The following is a 23204-nucleotide window of genomic DNA, read 5'->3' as shown; positions in this document are numbered from 1 at the left end:
CCGCTGGATCAATTCTTCTGGTAGCAGAGATTGATGGTTGCTAAAGGTAACCAATTTGTTATAGTATGGATATAGGATTAATGTTTAACACATGTTAAGTTCGTTTTCGTGTTAAATGTGAGTTGTACCGGTACAGATTGTGTGATGAGAAGGTAGTCACACAGGGCATTTGATCTGTTTCAGAGTAGTGATATCGCCGTGTATCACAAGTGTTGTGGCCATGCAACACATTTTAGGGCTAGGTGTGAAAGTTGTATAGTGAGGATTGTCTAAGAAATTTGAACTGCATGAGTATAGGGACTGAGAGCCTGTTATAAAACTCACTGTGATAAAAGTATTAGTATATATTCGAGCTCGAATGAAGGGTAGGGTAACGTCGGTACATGATTATCTATAAACAGGTGAGAGTCCTGTAGGGGTACATGTTTTATATCTATAAACAGGTGAGAGTCCTGTACGGATAACGTCGTTATTTTACTAACGGTGCATGATTTCTATAAACAGGTGAGAGTCCTTTACGGATTTCATGTGTGTTTGAATTTAGGGATTTTTTCCGTGTGAAAGTGCAAGGTTGTTTTGTAAATTATGTTTAAGTGGAACTTTCGAACAGTCACTTAGTTGTGCGTTCTGAGGGAAATGAGTTCATAATTACTTGTTTGAAGGGTAGAGTAAAAAGATTACTGTACTGACAATTGTATATTCTATGGGGATAGCGCCTTCTATTCCGAGAAAGAGAATATTTGAGTGATTGAAATTCTATCACTTTTTAGAGAAATAGACAGATGAGTCTTTCTTGTCGTTGTTAAAAATTAATTTTTATTGAAAAAGTGCTTTTAAAATGGCGCTGTGAAAAGATTTTGTGAAGGAGGGGTGAGCGCTAAAGGTGAGACACGAGAAACCGCAGCTGCTGTGTACGTCACAGAGCCGCGCTGTGATTGGGTGAAATACGTCATTAGCCGTGTTCTGATTGGTTCTTGAGTCTCTGACGAGCTGTAAGCTAATTGGCTTTTCAGAAAAACTCCACATCTATTGGTTGAGCAAATTAGTGACGTGGCTCAACTCTCATTGGCTTGTTAGTGTGTTTCGCGCACGGATTGGCTGGCTTTGCGGAATATCCCGGAAATATTTTACGAACAAAAATTGTTAATTAAATTTAAATTCTAAAAATGAGTTATCATTTTAAACATGTTGAGAAAAAGCCAACGTTATTTCAGAAGTTACAAATTTTTTATCTCACCTGACAAGAAAATCGAGACGCGAGGTGGTAAATTACTTCATAAGTATAAAACACCTGCAGCGTATATGGAAGGTGAACATGGTTATCATACTGTTTTGTGGTTTGATATTTGGAAACACTACACTAAGGATGATGGTGTTTTGGCTTGGCCTGATGATGGTTCATTTAATGTAAAGGTTTTGAGAAATTTGAGAGAGAAAATGAATGCTCTTATTCCAAAACCGAGAACTACTCAACTTGAAGCTTTAGTTGAATGGGAGGATGAGATGTTTCAATTACAAAGAGAAGCAAGTGGAATTAAAAGACCTCCTAAAATTCCAAGTTATAGAAGAGAGACACATGAAGACAGGATGCGAATGTGGAGACAGGGAAGTATGAGTGAGGGACTCTATTTAATTAGAGAGATGGTTTTAGGTTCTCCTGGTGAAAAAAGAACTGAAAGGAAAAATAATGCCCCTGTAGAGAGTGAAACTGAAGATACGGTTTTGGAAGAAATTTACACTTCCAATAAAAGGAATGAGCCTTTGAGACCTCCTAGGTCATGGTCTACTCCGATGGTTTCTACAGAAATCACACCGAGTGCACCTCCAGTTAATGATTCTTCTAAGATTTACCCAAATAATTCTGAATCTTTTGAAACTCCAAGAAAATCGGAAACTGAGAAAAATGCAGATGTCTGTATTGGAGGTAAACATTTTTCATTAATTCCAAAAGAAAGGGAAACTCCAAAAAATTATGTGAGAGAAGTCAGAAATGTGGAAGCTGGGAATTCTTCTGAGTATTTACGATCAAAAGAAGAATTAATTCGACAAATAACAAAAAGCATGGAAGCTGTGACAGTTCCAGTAACAATTGGTCCTGTTCAACCTGTCTTTGAGCAAAGAGAAATTAATAAGTCAGGTTTGACTATCCCTTTAAATGCAGAAATTCAAAGGGTTGCTGAAAAATTTTACTCAGATATATCTGAAATTAATTCGTCTAAAACGAGAATGCCTAATCTGACTTTTAATGAGGATTCATTTCCTAAATCACCGATGGGTGCAGAATCTGATGCTGAGTGTTCTGAAATCAGAGTGGCAAAACCTAAACTTGATGTTGCAAAATTAAAAGCAAATTTGGAGGAATTAATAATTGGTACAATTGGTCCTGACAGTTTAAAATTTTATCGAGATGATGAACTTCTGTTCATTTGTAAGAGTATTCAGTGGAAAACGAAAAATAAATATGATCAACTGGATGAACTGGCAGCAGAACTTGAAATTGATTTGAGCAGGCAAAAGAATTTTGCAAAACATTACAGATTAGACTTTTCAGAAGGTGACATTGAGAATTTGAATTCAATGGGAAGAATAATGCACATAAAAGATTTGATTGTTTATATCAAAAAACTGGGAGAGTTGAGTAAGTGGAGAGTGAAATGGACAAGAAAGAAGGAAGATGAGAAGTTAGAAAAATTGTCAAAACAATTTCCAATGAGAGAGATTGCAGGTGGAGGGTATGTTCATGTCCCTTGGTCAAGACAGGACATACTACTATTTACAAATGATTTTCCGAGGCTGAGAGAGAAACCTGTTGAGTGGTATAGACAGGTAGATAGGTTCATCAAAGTCTCAAAGGTTCTGTGGATTGATCTGGATGGATTTTTTGACATTGTTGTCCCATCATATCTTTGGACAGAATGTAAAATAGCCATAAGTTGGCCAACGGTAGAACCTGAGCGAATAAAAGAAACAGGTGCTCCTAATCCAATTGTAATGGATTTTTATGAAAAAGTGATTTACTGGTTAAAAGAAAAGATTCCACCAAAAGAAGTTGATTGGGTTAAAATAGAAAGAACAAACCAAGAACCAAAGGAATCAGTTCATTCATTTTATGAAAGGTTACTGTTGATTTTTAAACAATACAGTGGCTATGAAAAACTAGACGAAAAAGATATGAGTCATTTTGTCTACAGATTTGTTTATGGTTTGAAACCAGAAATTGCTGATATGATTAGGAACAGTATTGTCGGATGGCAAGCACTTTCTGTTGATGACATTTTGAGAAAAGCAAAATACTGTAGTGATGAATTAGAAGTGAGACAGAAAAAGCTCAAGGAAAAGGCAATGTGGGCTCAAGTGAAAGTGGCTGAACAACAGATTGCTAATCTTGGAAATAAAAATACAAATTTTGTTCAGACTACAAATTCAAATTTAAGTCAAGGAAAATTTAAGGGTAATAATATTATCAGAAAATTTAATCCCAAGATTGAAGAGATGAAGCAGAAATTACCTTGTTTTAATTGTGGCGAGATTGGACATTGGAGAGACGAATGTAAGAAACCACCTAGAAATTTAAAGAATCCATTGTTAAATCCACAGATGCAGAATGATGTTGATCTGCAGCGACAGCTACAGTTACAACAGAGTTTAAATGAGTTAAATCTTCAGCGACAGCTGCAGCATCAGGTGAATCACCAGCAGAATCAATTGCCACAGCCTCCTTTTCCTAATTGTGGGGGAACACAAAAATATAATTCTGGTGTGGGATTTCAAGGAGATGAACAGGTAATAAAATCCCAAAGGCAAATTGTGCAAAATGCTTCACAACAGTTTTTGTTAACAGAAGGACAGGGAAGTGACTCTGATGATTACTTCTGACGGTGCCCGAGAGAGGGGGAAGAGTGTTATTGTAGCCACTCTTGAGGTTGACCAGTCTGGTCCATTTGTAAATGGGAAAGTTAATGATGTAGACATCACTTTTCTAGTGGACACTGGTGCTACCCGTTCTACTGTTAGATCAGTAGAAATTGAAAACCTACCTCTCTCTGGGGAAACCATCCAAGTTGTCGGAGTGAGTAATCAACAGATCAGAACCGATTTAACTGACCCAGTACCGGTCGAAATTGGAAATTTTAAAGACAAGCACAGGTTTGTGGTTTGTAACAGTAGTCCAGTAAATCTATTGGGCAGAGATATATTGTGCAAAATGAATTGCAGAATATATTGTTCTCCTGAAGGGGTTGAATTGCAAACAATAGAAGAAGATGGCTTGTACAGAATGACAATGATGTTGATGGAATCAGAGGAATCAAAATTGTTTCCCACATTTGAAAAAGAAATTCTGCCAGAAGAGCTCAAAAATACAGTAAAATCTGAAATTTGGGATTTGTCTGGAAATGAGATGGGTCTGATGAAACATGTCGATCCAGTAAAAATTACACTGAAGCAGGGAATAGAATTTCCTAATATTCCTCAGTACAAGATGAAAGCGGAGACAATTGAGGGAATTATACCTGTGATTGAAAAATTCATTAAACAAGGTGTTTTAAAAGAAATTGAGAGTAGTCCTTGTAATTCACTGATCATGGGAATAAAAAAATCGAATGGAACGTACAGAATCGTTCAAGATTTGAGAAAAGTCAATCAGATTGTAGTTCCATGTTGTCCTGTAGTTCCAAACCCAGCAGTCATTTTGTATCAGATTCCACATGATGCTGAATGGTACACTATCATTGATCTTTGCAATGCGTTCTTTACTGTTCCTTTACATCCAGAGAGTCAGGAAATTTTTGCTTTCAGATTCCAAAGTAGGACCCTCGCATGGTGTAGAATCCCTCAGGGGTATACAGAAAGCCCTTCAATCTTTAATGAGCTGTTAAAAAGATCTTTGGAAGATTTAGATTTACCTGGCAGGTCAACGTTGGTACAGTATATCGACGACTTGTTAATTGCTGCTAAAACAAGAGAAAATTGTGTGACAGACACAATAATACTTTTGAACCATCTTGCAGATGAGGGACATAAAGTGTCTCCAGCAAAATTGCAGTTTTGTAAACAAGAAGTGAAATATCTTGGTCATAGAATTGCTAAAGGGAAAAGACAGGTGACAGTTGAGAGAATAAAAATGATTCAAGCGATGCAACCACCAAGAACACAGAGACAGGTTAGAATGTTTCTGGGAATGGTTGGTTACTGTCGACAATGGATAAGTGGATTTTCAGTAATTGCAAAACCACTACAGAGACTGACAAAGTCTGATGTAAAAGATCCAATTGTTCTTAATGAAGCTGAGTTGGTGTCTTTTGAGAATTTGAAAAAGAGCTTATGTCAAGCTCCTGCTTGAGGCATGCCAAATTATGAGAAAGGTTTTGAACTGTATTGCAGTGAAAGAGAAGTATGTGCATTGTCTGTGTTAATTCAAAGACATGGGAATCTGAAGAAACCCATTGCATATTTCTCTGCAGTTCTTGATCCTGTTGCAAAAGCCTTACCAGGTTGTTTGAAAGCAGTTGCAGCTACTAGTGTTAGTCTTGAACAAAGTGAAGGAATCATAATGGGATTTCCTGTGAAAGTTTTTGTGCCTCATTCAGTTGAAATATTACTGACAAGAGGTAAAACTCAACATTTAACCAGTAGCAGGTTAACGAAGTATGAGAAATTCATTCTAGGAGCAGACAATGTCTCCATTTCGAGATGTTTGAATTTGAATCCATCTACGTTATTACCTGATTCAGAAATCGTTGATGAAAATGAAGTGGAACATGAGTGTTTGGATGTCATGGAATTTTGCACCAAACCAAGGCAGGATATTAAAGATGTACCCTTGCCTGAATCAGATGTCGTCTACTTTGTGGATGGTTCCTGTCTGAGGACAGAAGGAGGTGTTTTGAAAGCAGCGTACTCAGTTTGTACAGTTGCAGATGTTGAAGAAGCATCATGTCTTGAGGGAATTCGTTCAGCACAAGTGGCAGAATTGATTGCTTTAATTCGTGCTTGTGAAATATCAAAAGATAAAAGAGTTACCATCATTACTGATAGTCAATATGGGTACGGAGTTGTGCATGATTATGGACAGCTCTGGTCCCAGAGAGGCTATTTAACTTCAGCAGGGTCACCAATTAAAAATGCAGATTTTATTAAAAGATTAATTGATGCTATACAATTGCCAAAAGAGATTGCAATTGTAAAATGTGCAGCACATACAAAAGGAGTGGATTATATTTCAAAAGGCAATGCCTATGCAGATGAAACTGCAAAATATTGTGCGAAAAATTGTCGTGCATACAATCGGGAAAGAAGTAAAGAATGTGATTCAAATTCATTGATGCTAACAACAACAGTAGAGACATGGCAGGAAATCAGGGACTTACAAAATGAAGCAGATGATGAGGAAAAAGATTTATGGTTGAGAGCAGAATGTAGACCACGTGATGAGGATGGAGTGTGGACTTACAAAGATGGCAGAATAGTTTTACCAAATTGTTTGATTGCTGACATGGCTAGATTATATCATGGCCCAGCTCACCTTGGAAGAGATGCTATGATCGGACTCTTCCGAGAGACTTGGTTTAACACAAAATTCAGAACGATTGCAGAGTCTTTTTGTCAAAGGTGTTTGTCATGCCAACAAATGAACCCCAACAGAAAATCAGTTGTAGGAACTGGGGTAATTGGTCGAGAGGGTGGTCCTTTTACCAGGTTGCAGATGGATTTCATTGAAATGCCTCTACACAATTGTTTGAAATATGTTCTTGTGATTGTTTGTTTGTTTTCAAGATGGGTGGAAGCCTTCCCTACACGACATTGTGATTCAATTACAGTAGCAAAACTGCTGCTCAGAGAAATTATCCCAAGGTAAGGTTTTTCAGTCACTATTGAGAGTGATGGAGGAAGCCATTTTGATAACAAACTTATGAAACTGATATGTGAGGCATTGAACATTGAGCAGAAGATACACTGTGCATACAGACCAGAGGCATCTGGGGTGGTGGAACAGATTAATGGAACAATAAAAAAACAGAATTGGAAAAATGTGTCTAGAAACTGGTGTAAAGTGGACTGATGCTCTTCCACTTGTCTTAATGTCATTGAGAAGTACTCCTGATAAAAAGACAGGTTTGAGCCCTCATGAAATTCTCATGGGCAGAGTCATGAGACAAGCTTTTGTACCTGTAGGCAAATTGTTAAGTATAAATGACAGTGCTATTTTGGATTACTGTAAGAGGTTATCTGATATAGTAACTTCTGTGTCTAATCAGGTGGGAACTGAAGCACAATCAATTGAGAAAGTTCAGACACATGATTTGAAACCTGGTGATTGGGTCAGAACAAAAGTACATCGAAGAAGAAATTGTCTGGTTCCTAGGTGGCAGAAGCCTAGACAAATTATTCTGGTCACTACAAATGAAGTAAAATGCAGAGGATTGAAAAGGTGGATCCATCCTAGTCATACTATTCCAGTGCCTACTCCTGAAAATTCTGATAATGAGAGTGATACCACGGAAGATTCAGATTCTGAAGTAGAAAGTGAAACAAATCCAGATTCTGAAGATCGACAGAGAAGTCGACATCTGGAACCTGTGCCTGTGAATGAAGAGTTGACAAGAAAAGACTTGGAAATTATCGAAATAGATTCTGGAGAAGAAGAGAATCTATTAAAAGGAAAAACAACTGAAGATTCAGTTAAAAGGATAAATGGAGTAAATTCTATTGAAGAAAGAGAAGCTGAACCAATTGAAATTTTTGACCAGGAGAGTATCGAAAAGCAGAAGTCAAGCTCTGGAGTAAGGAACGGAAGACCTGAAACTGGGAAGTTGGAGGTAATTGAAGAGAAGGAGGAGGACGAATTACCGAGTACCAGTGATGGAAGACAAAGCATAGTTCCTGACAGAGTGAAACTGCCGAATAGAAAAATTCCTGAGTCAATCATTGAAGTTTCAGACTGCGATACTGGAGAAAGTGACGTGGATGGTGAAAGTAGAAGTGCGAAGAAAAGATCCTGGAAGTCAGAAATAAATGTTTCTGAACCAAAAAGAAAATTCTTGAGAAAAACAGATTTTTGGCCAGGTGGAAGATTGAGAGTCAGATTAATCAAAAAACCAAAGGAGCAGATGGAAGAAATAAGTAGTCAAAAGGATTGTGAAAAGGAAGTTGGAATTGGAAGAAAAATTGAAGTAGTGACAAGAAAGACAAGGAGGATTATAAAGCCTAATCAAAAATATAAATCTCCTGAGTGGTCTTATTTAGTGATCCCACCTGTTATTGATATTTACGATAGCAGCCAAGAAGAAGAAGAAATTGAAGAGATTAGTGACAATGATTGAAGTATAGAGTTTTAAATTGGGATTTTTGGTTTTCAATTTTGGCAAGAGGCCGAAGAAATCTTGTTAGGTGACACAAGGTCGAAGAAAATTTGTTTAGCTGAGAGTAATTATTTGTGACATAAGGTCGAAGAAACACTGTTAGGGTTTTGAAAAAAAAAAAATCTTTTAAAAGGGGGGTGTAAATAATTAATTAATTAATTAAATCAATTTTAGTTAAAATAATTTTTGTTTTCTTTTGAGGCAAAGCTAACAAAAGATGCCTTACATCAAGGAACAGAGGGGTATATTATCAAGGGGTTTTATCTCCGCTTTTTTGGCTTTAAAAGCCAAGAAAGCGGAGATAAAATTATCTCCCTATTACCAAGCTGTCGCTAACACCAGTTAGCGACAGCTAATAGGAGATAGCGACCATCATGGGCCCCACTTTGCATGTCAGTGATATTTATCACTAATGATATGCAAAGTGGGCGTGCCAAGATGTTAGCGACTGGAAACAGTCGCTAACATCGCTATCTCCTATTACCAACTTTTGGAGATATTTGCGCTAAGGGCGAATATCTCCAAAAGCTAACACCTGCCCTGAGCAGTTCTTAGCCATGTTATCCAATGGGAGGTGGATAACATGGCTAAGAGCATTTGCTCGATAATGCATGAATATCGCTGACTTTTCAGCGATATTCATGCATTGCGGGCGTTTTTTATCGCATTTGCGATAAACCTTGCTAATAGCAAGGTTTATCTGCGATAAAAATCGCCGATCTGCGGCGATAATTTTTGTCTCTAAACAAGTTAGAGACACAAATTATCGCTAGTTGTTGATAATATACCCCAGAGTACTTCAAGGTGTTCCATTTTTAAGAGATGCTGTAGGATGACTCTGGTGTGTGTGCTCATTTTGATTCTGCTCTGGTTAATTTTAGCTGTTGTTATTCCTTTTGTAAATTAACAAAGATTTTCACAAAGTCAACATGACAAGCAAAGCTTCAGTTAGTCAAAATAAACATAGTGTAATAGGCAAAGTTATTGATCATCGACCTGACATTCACCAGGACAAATCTATTAGTGATTTTTCAAGCAATACGTTTACAAGGCTTTTGAGCGAATATGTCAAGGTAATGGATGCTAAAGATTGCTATGTTTGTGTTAAGTTACCTGCTTCTGTTTCTGAGGGAGTGACATACAATATGCTTCCTCTTACGTATGGTGTGACATGCAGTGTGTTAGCTAGTCTGTTCTATCAAACTGGACGCTTAGAATATTATTATTCGAATTTTGATGACATTTTTGCAAATTTAAAAATTGAGGGTACTTTGAATAAGCATAAAAAGGCTAAACAGATGAGGGAATTTTTCCTTGTTACTAATGAACTCACTTACGAGTATGCTTACAAAAACAATCTAACTTGCACATTAAGTGCTGAAGGAAAGAAATTTTTGAACCTAGTTGAGGAGAGGAGAGCAATTTACAAGAGAAATGAAATAGTCAAGCAGACTAAGTCTAGGTTCTGGCAAAAAGAGGATGAGAAGTTAAATGGTAAAACACTTGATAACGCTGCAATTCACATAGACAAACCAATTAGTGGTAAGCTTTGCATTAGAAGGGACAATACACTTTTTGATAATTACTTTGTGGGTGCAAGCAATTGTGAAGATGCATATCAGATTATGGGAGGTTGGGGATTCAAAGGTGGAAAAGATCCAATTTTCCCTGGGATTTATTTTGTTTGTGGTGACAAAGCTTACTACAACCTTCCTGACCACTGGTATGGGACTTGTTATGTTGGGATTGTTTTTCCTAAAATCTTTCATTTTGACAGAAATACAGAAGGATTGTTCAAAATTAATAATTATGTAAATAGGGCTAAAAGAGAAACTTTTACAGAGATTTTGGGAGATATTTTTGAAGCAGTGATACCTTTAGTAGGTATAACCCTGAATGCAAGAAGAATCAGAAAATTATCCACAATTGTTGACAGATTGTCAACAGATACAGCTGATGGTTTCCAATTAGTGAATGTTGAGGTCATTGCAATCAGATCTATGGTGATTCAAGATCGCCTTGCTTTAGACATACTCCTCGCGAAAGAGGGAGGAGTCTGTGGCATTTTACATGTGCAACATTGTTGCACCTACATTCCCGATGAAAGTAAGAATATTGAGATGTATATTAAGAACATTACAGAGATGCATTCAGAGATAATTCCATTGGAAGAAGATTTTTCAGAAAAACTTTCAAAAAGATTTCAAACTATAAAAAATTGGTTCCATGATATTGGAAGTTCAGTTCTTGGCAAGATTTTAGCACCTTTGATTGTGATAATATTCATATTTGTTCTGATAAAAATTGGTTGTTTGTTGCATAAGAAAAAGAAACAAATGAAAGAAAAGAGAAGAATTTATAAAATCAAAAAAGAAGAAGAAAGGGAGATTGAGTTACAAGAATTACACAGAGCACAATATAACAATTGCAAGGATTTTGCAGAAACAAATTTCTAGAAATACTAACTCAAATGAATTTGAATCATTTTCCAAGAAGTCTAAATTTTCCAAATTTTGGGTTGTGGTGTGGTGATTTGTTAATCACCAGATGAGGGAGTTGATGAAGCGAGGTAGAAAATAAAATGTTGTTTAAACTCGTGAAGTCACACTTCCATAATACAAATTAATAATATTAATGATTTGTGATATGTTATGCTAACTCAACTTAGATTAAACTTTACACATGGGGATATTAACATGTGTGCTCATAAACGTGCATTATTGTTGCATCTTTTGTTTGTGCAAAAATAATAAATTAATTCTGTCGTTTTCATTTTTGTCATTACTAACTGCAGCTGATTTAAAAGTGGTATGTGCTTATTTTGCTTTCCTTGTCTATGTGATGTTATTTCTACTATTATAGGTGCATATAAGATTTCATGGATTCTTGAAGACTGGTACATATAAAATGCTGCTTTATTTGTTTGCTTCTTGCTAGGTAACACTAGACTAATAGGGTGGGTTAATCAATTAGTAAACGAAGGGTGGAAACAGAATAAAATAATATTTCTTTCATTTATACTTTTCTTGTGTTTGTTTTATACTAGAAAAATAAGTTGCCTGCTTTTGGGCCTAGTTTGCTCGAGTTTACTAAAAAGATGAATTCAATTTCTGCCTGAAGCACGATGTCCACCCTAAAGTTTTCCATGAAAGTTACATTCACTTAACAATGAAGAAGCGCTGTCATTATTTTTGTCGGACGTGGCCAAGGTCAGAATCCGGCAGAAAGAACATTTGATAACTTGGCATCCGAGGAAGTGAAATGAAACCAGTGAGAACTCTTGTTCAAATTTGTTGCAAACTAAGGAAGCTTTGGAACTCGTACAATAAAGACAATGGTCTCAAAGAATATGACAGAATGGAAGTTTTGAAATAATGGGTGACATGTCACTTGTCACTTTCGGACCAATGGGACATCGACTTTTGCAGAAAATGTTCCTTTACTTAGATTAGCTAGCGTAGAAAGGTATAAAAAACCCATGCTCTAGGGATAGTGCGGCTGCTGCTTTTCAACTTTCAGATGAGGGTGTCGTGCTGACGGACTTTGCTTGGAGCACGTAAGAACTCATAAAGACTTTACTTTATTTCCATTTATTTTAACTTAGCTAGGGACTTAGGATTTTAGAAATGCTAAACTTTTAATTTCTTGCTTGAAACTGTAATTTCTATAATGTATTCAAACATGCTTAATATGATTCTAATAAAATTACATTTATAAAATTATATTCTCAACAATCTAAAATTAGTTAATAAAATCTTACTTTTGGAAACAAGCTGGTCTTGGTTATTCGGAAGTGTGGGTTACTCTTAGCTAGATGCCATCGCCATGGTGGTCATTTAAATAGTTAGGATTTGTTCAAATGACTTTATCTTTTACCGCGGTTGTATATAAATTGTAAATAAGTTGTATACAAGTTTAATTTGGCCACCTGATTCAGTAGGTCAAAATATGTCATATTTGATTAATGGGTCCATGAGTTAGAGTAGTGTTTAATAAAATAGGTTATAGAGTTAGGTAGCGTTGCTTATGACATATTTCCTATAGGCCGCTGGATCAAGCTCTAAGCTCGCAATGAAGATCATGCTGGGGTCTTTTTCATGCTTGGTCTGTGAATACACATGAAATTCAGTGTCAACTTACCCTTTCTCAAACAATAGCACTGTCATTTGTAAGTGTCCCCTTTTATTTTGTCCCAGCATTGGACACGTCTTACAGGAAGTCAGCAGTTATTTATATATTTCTGCATTGGCTAGAGCCTAAAGAGAAAGAATAAAAAGCTGTTCATAACAACATAAGAAACACATTTTGCCTTTTCTCTCAAATACTTATTCCCTTTGTGCAAATCGGAATGCCAAGGTGAATAGCTGGGCCACAGATTCTGGCTAATTATCTACCTCTTGAATGCAAGAAGCAATAAAAACTGCCTAATGCAGGACTAAAGCATTCCTTGCATAGCCTCTAACATCATAACATAACTGAGCTGCTGGTAACAAACTAAGCAATACCTTCCCAAAATGAGAAGTACATGTGCTTATCCGCTCAATCAGCCCTCGATCAGGCTCGATATAGAAAAGGTGGAAAGGGTCCAAATGGCTGTCCCTTCCTTTTTAGGGTGGGTCCTGCTGACTATCATAGAACTCCGTGTAAGAGGGGCCAGGGTCAGAGGAAAAACTTTCAACCCTTCTTAGTGTTCTCTCCAGAAGCAGGCATTTCCTGTGCCTTTAATTTCAGGCTTTACCCAGCAGTCTCTGTTCTGCCTATGTAAAATAACAAAAGCAGTGCTTATTCCTCACTTGCTCTAATGTCCTTCCTGTCCACAAAGCTCTGCCTAAGTATGTGGCAGTAGAATGCTGATTATGATGCCATGTTTTGTTGAATCACCAAGATACAAGTACAGAGGAATTTATGAGTCTGAAGGACATGGAACTCTTAGCTAACACATCACAATATGTGATGCTTGCCAACCAAGCACTACATTCTGGTGCTCTGATGATCAGAACATTCTACTCCTAAAGGAAAGATAAGACCGCTTGATTGAAAAGAAAGTCTCTGTTTATATTAACGCTCTCTCTCTATCTATCTATCTATCTATCTATCTATCTATATATCTATCTATCTATCTATCTATCTATCTATCTATCTATCTATCTATCTATCTATCTATCTATCTATCTATCTATCTATCTATCTATCTATCTATCTATCTATCTATCTATCTATCTATCTATCTATCTATCTATCTATCTATCTATCTATCGTTCTATCTATCGTTCTATCTATCTGTCTATCTATCTATCTATCTATCTATCTATCTATCTATGTATCTATCTATCTATCTATCTGTCTGTCTGTCTGTCTGTCTGTCTGTCTGTCTGTCTGTCTGTCTGTCTGTCTGTCTGTCTGTCTGTCCGTCTATCCATCCATCCATCCATCCATCCATCCATGCATCCTTCCATCCATCCATCCATCCACCCATCCATCCATCCATCCATCCATCTATCTATCTATCTATCTATCTATCTATCTATCTATCTATCTATCTATCTATCTATCTATCTATCTATCTATCTATCTATCTATCTATCTATCTATCTATCTATCTATCTATCTATCTGTCTGTCTGTCTGTCTGTCTGTCTGTCTGTCTGTCTGTCTGTCTGTCTGTCTGTCTGTCTGTCTGTCTGTCTGTCTGTCTGTCTGTCTGTCTGTCTGTCTGTCTGTCTGTCCGTCCGTCTATCCATCCATCCATGCATCCATCCATCCATCCATCCACCCACCCATCCATCCATCCATCCATCCATCCATCCATCCATCCATCTATCTATCTATCTATCTATCTATCTATCTATCTATCTATCTATCTATCTATCTTTATCTTTTTTATCGCATTTGCGATAAACCTTGCTAATAGCAAGGTTTATCTGCGATAAAAATCGCCGATCTGCGGCGATAATTTTTGTCTCTAAACAAGTTAGAGACACAAATTATCGCTAGTTGTTGATAATATACCCCAGAGTACTTCAAGGTGTTCCATTTTTAAGAGATGCTGTAGGATGACTCTGGTGTGTGTGCTCATTTTGATTCTGCTCTGGTTAATTTTAGCTGTTGTTATTCCTTTTGTAAATTAACAAAGATTTTCACAAAGTCAACATGACAAGCAAAGCTTCAGTTAGTCAAAATAAACATAGTGTAATAGGCAAAGTTATTGATCATCGACCTGACATTCACCAGGACAAATCTATTAGTGATTTTTCAAGCAATACGTTTACAAGGCTTTTGAGCGAATATGTCAAGGTAATGGATGCTAAAGATTGCTATGTTTGTGTTAAGTTACCTGCTTCTGTTTCTGAGGGAGTGACATACAATATGCTTCCTCTTACGTATGGTGTGACATGCAGTGTGTTAGCTAGTCTGTTCTATCAAACTGGACGCTTAGAATATTATTATTCGAATTTTGATGACATTTTTGCAAATTTAAAAATTGAGGGTACTTTGAATAAGCATAAAAAGGCTAAACAGATGAGGGAATTTTTCCTTGTTACTAATGAACTCACTTACGAGTATGCTTACAAAAACAATCTAACTTGCACATTAAGTGCTGAAGGAAAGAAATTTTTGAACCTAGTTGAGGAGAGGAGAGCAATTTACAAGAGAAATGAAATAGTCAAGCAGACTAAGTCTAGGTTCTGGCAAAAAGAGGATGAGAAGTTAAATGGTAAAACACTTGATAACGCTGCAATTCACATAGACAAACCAATTAGTGGTAAGCTTTGCATTAGAAGGGACAATACACTTTTTGATAATTACTTTGTGGGTGCAAGCAATTGTGAAGATGCATATCAGATTATGGGAGGTTGGGGATTCAAAGGTGGAAAAGATCCAATTTTCCCTGGGATTTATTTTGTTTGTGGTGACAAAGCTTACTACAACCTTCCTGACCACTGGTATGGGACTTGTTATGTTGGGATTGTTTTTCCTAAAATCTTTCATTTTGACAGAAATACAGAAGGATTGTTCAAAATTAATAATTATGTAAATAGGGCTAAAAGAGAAACTTTTACAGAGATTTTGGGAGATATTTTTGAAGCAGTGATACCTTTAGTAGGTATAACCCTGAATGCAAGAAGAATCAGAAAATTATCCACAATTGTTGACAGATTGTCAACAGATACAGCTGATGGTTTCCAATTAGTGAATGTTGAGGTCATTGCAATCAGATCTATGGTGATTCAAGATCGCCTTGCTTTAGACATACTCCTCGCGAAAGAGGGAGGAGTCTGTGGCATTTTACATGTGCAACATTGTTGCACCTACATTCCCGATGAAAGTAAGAATATTGAGATGTATATTAAGAACATTACAGAGATGCATTCAGAGATAATTCCATTGGAAGAAGATTTTTCAGAAAAACTTTCAAAAAGATTTCAAACTATAAAAAATTGGTTCCATGATATTGGAAGTTCAGTTCTTGGCAAGATTTTAGCACCTTTGATTGTGATAATATTCATATTTGTTCTGATAAAAATTGGTTGTTTGTTGCATAAGAAAAAGAAACAAATGAAAGAAAAGAGAAGAATTTATAAAATCAAAAAAGAAGAAGAAAGGGAGATTGAGTTACAAGAATTACACAGAGCACAATATAACAATTGCAAGGATTTTGCAGAAACAAATTTCTAGAAATACTAACTCAAATGAATTTGAATCATTTTCCAAGAAGTCTAAATTTTCCAAATTTTGGGTTGTGGTGTGGTGATTTGTTAATCACCAGATGAGGGAGTTGATGAAGCGAGGTAGAAAATAAAATGTTGTTTAAACTCGTGAAGTCACACTTCCATAATACAAATTAATAATATTAATGATTTGTGATATGTTATGCTAACTCAACTTAGATTAAACTTTACACATGGGGATATTAACATGTGTGCTCATAAACGTGCATTATTGTTGCATCTTTTGTTTGTGCAAAAATAATAAATTAATTCTGTCGTTTTCATTTTTGTCATTACTAACTGCAGCTGATTTAAAAGTGGTATGTGCTTATTTTGCTTTCCTTGTCTATGTGATGTTATTTCTACTATTATAGGTGCATATAAGATTTCATGGATTCTTGAAGACTGGTACATATAAAATGCTGCTTTATTTGTTTGCTTCTTGCTAGGTAACACTAGACTAATAGGGTGGGTTAATCAATTAGTAAACGAAGGGTGGAAACAGAATAAAATAATATTTCTTTCATTTATACTTTTCTTGTGTTTGTTTTATACTAGAAAAATAAGTTGCCTGCTTTTGGGCCTAGTTTGCTCGAGTTTACTAAAAAGATGAATTCAATTTCTGCCTGAAGCACGATGTCCACCCTAAAGTTTTCCATGAAAGTTACATTCACTTAACAATGAAGAAGCGCTGTCATTATTTTTGTCGGACGTGGCCAAGGTCAGAATCCGGCAGAAAGAACATTTGATAACTTGGCATCCGAGGAAGTGAAATGAAACCAGTGAGAACTCTTGTTCAAATTTGTTGCAAACTAAGGAAGCTTTGGAACTCGTACAATAAAGACAATGGTCTCAAAGAATATGACAGAATGGAAGTTTTGAAATATGGGGTGACATGTCACTTGTCACTTTCGGACCAATGGGACATCGACTTTTGCAGAAAATGTTCCTTTACTTAGATTAGCTAGCGTAGAAAGGTATAAAAAACCCATGCTCTAGGGATAGTGCGGCTGCTGCTTTTCAACTTTCAGATGAGGGTGTCGTGCTGACGGACTTTGCTTGGAGCACGTAAGAACTCATAAAGACTTTACTTTATTTCCATTTATTTTAACTTAGCTAGGGACTTAGGATTTTAGAAATGCTAAACTTTTAATTTCTTGCTTGAAACTGTAATTTCTATAATGTATTCAAACATGCTTAATATGATTCTAATAAAATTACATTTATAAAATTATATTCTCAACAATCTAAAATTAGTTAATAAAATCTTACTTTTGGAAACAAGCTGGTCTTGGTTATTCGGAAGTGTGGGTTACTCTTAGCTAGATGCCATCGCCATGGTGGTCATTTAAATAGTTAGGATTTGTTCAAATGACTTTATCTTTTACCGCGGTTGTATATAAATTGTAAATAAGTTGTATACAAGTTTAATTTGGCCACCTGATTCAGTAGGTCAAAATATGTCATATTTGATTAATGGGTCCATGAGTTAGAGTAGTGTTTAATAAAATAGGTTATAGAGTTAGGTAGCGTTGCTTATGACATATTTCCTATAGGCCGCTGGATCAAGCTCTAAGCTCGCAATGAAGATCATGCTGGGGTCTTTTTCATGCTTGGTCTGTGAATACACATGAAATTCAGTGTCAACTTACCCTTTCTCAAACAATAGCACTGTCATTTGTAAGTGTCCCCTTTTATTTTGTCCCAGCATTGGACACGTCTTACAGGAAGTCAGCAGTTATTTATATATTTCTGCATTGGCTAGAGCCTAAAGAGAAAGAATAAAAAGCTGTTCATAACAACATAAGAAACACATTTTGCCTTTTCTCTCAAATACTTATTCCCTTTGTGCAAATCGGAATGCCAAGGTGAATAGCTGGGCCACAGATTCTGGCTAATTATCTACCTCTTGAATGCAAGAAGCAATAAAAACTGCCTAATGCAGGACTAAAGCATTCCTTGCATAGCCTCTAACATCATAACATAACTGAGCTGCTGGTAACAAACTAAGCAATACCTTCCCAAAATGAGAAGTACATGTGCTTATCCGCTCAATCAGCCCTCGATCAGGCTCGATATAGAAAAGGTGGAAAGGGTCCAAATGGCTGTCCCTTCCTTTTTAGGGTGGGTCCTGCTGACTATCATAGAACTCCGTGTAAGAGGGGCCAGGGTCAGAGGAAAAACTTTCAACCCTTCTTAGTGTTCTCTCCAGAAGCAGGCATTTCCTGTGCCTTTAATTTCAGGCTTTACCCAGCAGTCTCTGTTCTGCCTATGTAAAATAACAAAAGCAGTGCTTATTCCTCACTTGCTCTAATGTCCTTCCTGTCCACAAAGCTCTGCCTAAGTATGTGGCAGTAGAATGCTGATTATGATGCCATGTTTTGTTGAATCACCAAGATACAAGTACAGAGGAATTTATGAGTCTGAAGGACATGGAACTCTTAGCTAACACATCACAATATGTGATGCTTGCCAACCAAGCACTACATTCTGGTGCTCTGATGATCAGAACATTCTACTCCTAAAGGAAAGATAAGACCGCTTGATTGAAAAGAAAGTCTCTGTTTATATTAACGCTCTCTCTCTATCTATCTATCTATCTATCTATCTATCTATCTATCTATCTATCTATCTATCTATCTATCTATCTATCTATCTATCTATCTATCTATCTATCTATCTATCTATCTATCTATCTATCTATCGTTCTATCTATCGTTCTATCTATCTGTCTATCTATCTATCTATCTATCTATCTATCTATCTATCTATCTATCTATCTATCTATCTATCTATCTATCTATCTGTCTGTCTGTCTGTCTGTCTGTCTGTCTGTCTGTCTGTCCGTCTATCCATCCATCCATCCATCCATCCATCCATGCATCCATCCATCCATCCACCCATCCATCCATCCATCCATCCATCCATCCATCCATCCATCCATCTATCTATCTATCTATCTATCTATCTATCTATCTATCTATCTATCTATCTATCTATCTATCTATCTGTCTGTCTGTCTGTCTGTCTGTCTGTCTGTCTGTCTGTCTGTCTGTCTGTCTGTCTGTCTGTCTGTCTGTCTGTCTGTCTGTCTGTCTGTCTGTCTGTCCGTCCGTCCGTCCGTCCGTCCGTCCGTCCGTCCGTCCGTCCGTCCGTCCGTCCGTCCGTCCGTCCGTCCATCCATCCATCCATCCATCCATCCATCCATCCATCCATCCATCCATCCATCCATCCATCCATCCATCCATCCATCCATCCATCCATCCATCCATCCATCCATCCATCCATCCATCCATCCATCCATCCATCCATCCATCCATCCATCCATCCATCCATCCATCCATCCATCCATCTATCTATCTATCTATCTATCTATCTATCTATCTATCTATCTATCTATCTATCTATCTATCTATCTATCTTTATATATGGATACATGCATACACATACACATAGATATGCCATGCATTTCTTTGGATTTGATTCAACCTCTTGCCATTTATTTGAGAATCCCTACTTTTCAAATGACTGCAAATTAAGTCATCTCTGGCACTTTTTGGCTGATGCAAGGCAACCAAAACACAAGACAACTTTTAATAAAAATCATTGGTTTCTTTGTTAACGTGCACTGTCAAACATGGGACTTTCACACGTCAGGTAAATATGATAACCAATACACAACAGAAGCAGATGCAGATTGCTTATCAATGTCGTGATAGAACAGTTGTGATTTGAGTAGAAAAAGCGCCCCTGAATTGATACTTATTATATACAGCCTGTAAGATAGTCAAAATTCATGCTAGGAGAGGAGATGCAAATATAAATGTATTAGAAAAATACATAAAGAGGAGTGATATGCTTTTATTCATGCAAGGCTAGAAAAAATACCCATACTGTCGAAAGCATTCATACACCACCAAATGGAAATAAACAATTCTGACATTAAACGTAAAGGTGCCGATGAATTTGTATCATCACCTTGAGAAGGATCATCTAGGAATTGAGCCCAGGCCTCAGCACTTAAAAACCAGAAACACTCCACTAACATAAGAGGCCTGTTGGTGCCAACATTTCTCAAAGTTAATGCTTGTTCTGGTTGAGCATTGAACCGAATGCAGGGCTCTTTAGAAAGTGAGGTCTGTTAATCAACATATACATCCAAATGCCAATTATGTTATTGTTTTTAGGAGAATTCACTTTCTTGGAACGAGACTGCATGAACCCATCTTCAGGGCCTGGACAATTTCATGCAAAACGGCAACTCTCAACATTGCAGCCAAGACAATATAACAAGTGTTTCTGCCCGGTTTCAAACCGGGGACCTTTCGCGTGTGAGGCGAACGTGATAACCACTACACTACAGAAACAGATACATATAGTTGATTCTTCTGTGATGAAACTGCTCAAAACAGGCTATTCCAAGGGCATCTGGTTTTAGATTTCTTTCATGCAACCTGCCCGACAGCCCTATCTGAACGCTTGTATATGCCTTGCAAGTTCAGCATTTTTGGAAAATGCTTAAAGAGAAATGTTTCCTATTTGCTCAGGCAGGGCCAGGTTAAAAGCATGAGACTCTAGCATATATTCATCCACTACTGCAAAGAGAAAATTGATATTGGCTTTGAAATGCATACTTCAAAATTACTTTAAAAGAGCACCAATGAAAGGGCTCGTCCGGGATTTGAACCCGGGACCTCTCGCACCCACATCGAGAATCATACCCCTAGACCAACGAGCCGTCGAGTGGCCCTCACCTCTGAAAAGGTAATACCAGTTCTAAGCCCGCAATGAAGATCATGCTGGGGACTTTTTCATGCTTGGTCTGTGAATACACATGAAATTCAGTGTCAACTTACCCTTTCTCCAACGATAGCACTGTCATTTGTAAGTGTCCCCTTTTATTTTGTCCCAGCATTGGACACGTCTTACAGGAAGTCAGCAGTTATTTATATATTTCTGCATTGGCTAGAGCCTAAAGAGAAAGAATAAAAAGCTGTTCATAACAACATAAGAAACACATTTTGCCTTTTCTCTCAAATACTTATTCCCTTTGTGCAAATCGGAATGCCAAGGTGAATAGCTGGGCCACAGATTCTGGCTAATTATCTATCTCTTGAATGCAAGAAGCAATAAAAACTGCCTAATGCAGGACTAAAGCATTCCTTGCATAGCCTCTAACATCATAACATAACTGAGCTGCTGGTAGCAAGCTAAGCAATACCTTCCCAAAATGAGAAGTACATGTGCTTATCCGCTCAATCAGCGCTCGATCAGGCTCGATATAGAAAAGGTGGAAAGGGTCCAAATGGCTGTCCCTTCCTTTTTAGGGTGGGTCCTGCTGACTATCATAGAATTCCGTGTAAGAGGGGCCAGGGTCAGAGGAAAAACTTTCAACCCTTCTTAGTGTTCTCTCCAGAAGCAGGCATTTTCTGTGCCTTTAATTTCAGGCTTTTCCCAGCAGTCTCTGTTCTGCCTATGTAAAATAACAAAAGCAGTGCTTATTCCTCACTTGCTCTAATGTCCTTCCTGTCTACAAAGCTCTGCCTAAGTATGCTTTTTTTCTTTTTCAGGGAAATTCTGAATGGTTTCTCTGTCCAGTCTGTGGCAGTAGAATGCTGATTATGATGCCATGTTTTGTTGAATCACCAAGATACAAGTACAGAGGAATATATGAGTCTGAAGGACATGGAACTCTTAGCTAACACATCACAATATGTGATGCTTGTCAACCAAGCACTACATTCTGGTGCGCTGATGATCAGAACATTCTGCTCTTAAAGGAAAGAAAAGACCGCTTGATTGGAAAGAAAGTCTCTGTTTATATTAACGCTCTCTCTCTCCCTATATCTATCTATCTATCTATCTATCTATCTATCTATCTATCTATCTATCTATCTATCTATCTATCTATCTATCTATCTATCTATCTATCTATCTATCTATCTATCTATCTATCTATCTATCTATCTATCTATCTATCTATCTATCTATCTATCTATCTATCCATCTATCTATTTATCTATCTATCTATTTATCTATATATCTATCTATCTATCTATCTTTATATATGGATACATGCATACACATACACATAGATATGCCATGCATTTCTTTGGATTTGATTCAACCTCTTGCCATTTATTTGAGAATCCCTACTTTTCAAATGACTGCAAATTAAGTCATCTCTGGCACTTTTTGGCTGATGCAAGGTAACCAAAACACAAGACAACTTTTAATAAAAATCATTGGTTTCTTTGTTAACGTGCACTGTCAAACATGGGACGTTCACAAGTCAGGTAAATATGATAACCAATACACAACAGAAGCAGATGCAGATTGCTTATCAATGTCGTGATAGAACAGTTGTGATTTGAGTAGAAGAAGCGCCCCTGAATTGATACTTATTATATACAGCCTGTAAGATAGTCAAAATGCATGCTAGGAGAGGAGATGCAAATATAAATGTATTAGAAAAATACATAAAGAGGAGTGATATGCTTGTATTCATGCAAGGCTGGAAAAAATCCCCATACTGGCGAAAGCATTCATACACCACCAAATGGAAATAAACAATTCTGACATTAAACGTAAAGGTGATGATGCATTTGTATCATCACCTTGAGAAGGATCATCTAGGAATTGAGCCCAGGCCTCAGCACTTAAAAACCAGAAACACTCCACTAAAATAAGAGGCCTGTTGGTGCCAACAATTCTCAAAGTTAATGCTTGTTCTGGTTGAGCATTGAACCGAATGCAGGGCTCTTTTGAAAGTGAATCTGTGAATCAACAGATACATCCACATGCCAATTATGTGATTGTTTTTAAGAGAATTCACTTTCTTGGAACGAGACTGCATGAACCCATCTTCAGGGCCTGGACAATTTCATGCAAAACGGCAACTCTCAACATTGCAGCCAAGACAATATAATCGGTGTTTCTGCCCGGTTTCGAACCGGGGACCTTTCGCTGTGAGGCGAACGTGATAACCACTACACTACAGAAACAGATACCTACAGTTGATTCTTCTGTGATGAAACTGCTCAAAACAGGCTATTCCAAGGGCATCTGGTTTTAGATTTCTTTCATGCAACCTGCCCGACAGCCCTATCTGAACGCTTGTATATGACTTGCAAGTA

The 23204-nt window shown here is 37.1% G+C and overlaps 1 non-coding gene across 1 annotated transcript; it reads right to left on the bottom strand.

Moving 5' to 3' along the window:
* Positions 1-20362: 20362 nt before the first annotated feature.
* TRNAV-CAC (transfer RNA valine (anticodon CAC)) lies at positions 20363-20435 on the bottom strand. Its single transcript has one exon. It is a non-coding gene; the product is annotated as a tRNA-Val (tRNA).
* Positions 20436-23204: the final 2769 nt, after the last annotated feature.

Source organism: Lissotriton helveticus, chromosome 8, assembly GCF_964261635.1.
Source record: "Lissotriton helveticus chromosome 8, aLisHel1.1, whole genome shotgun sequence".
Classification (NCBI taxonomy): Eukaryota; Metazoa; Chordata; class Amphibia; order Caudata; family Salamandridae; genus Lissotriton; species Lissotriton helveticus.
This window is presented reverse-complemented; position numbering and strand designations above follow the sequence as displayed.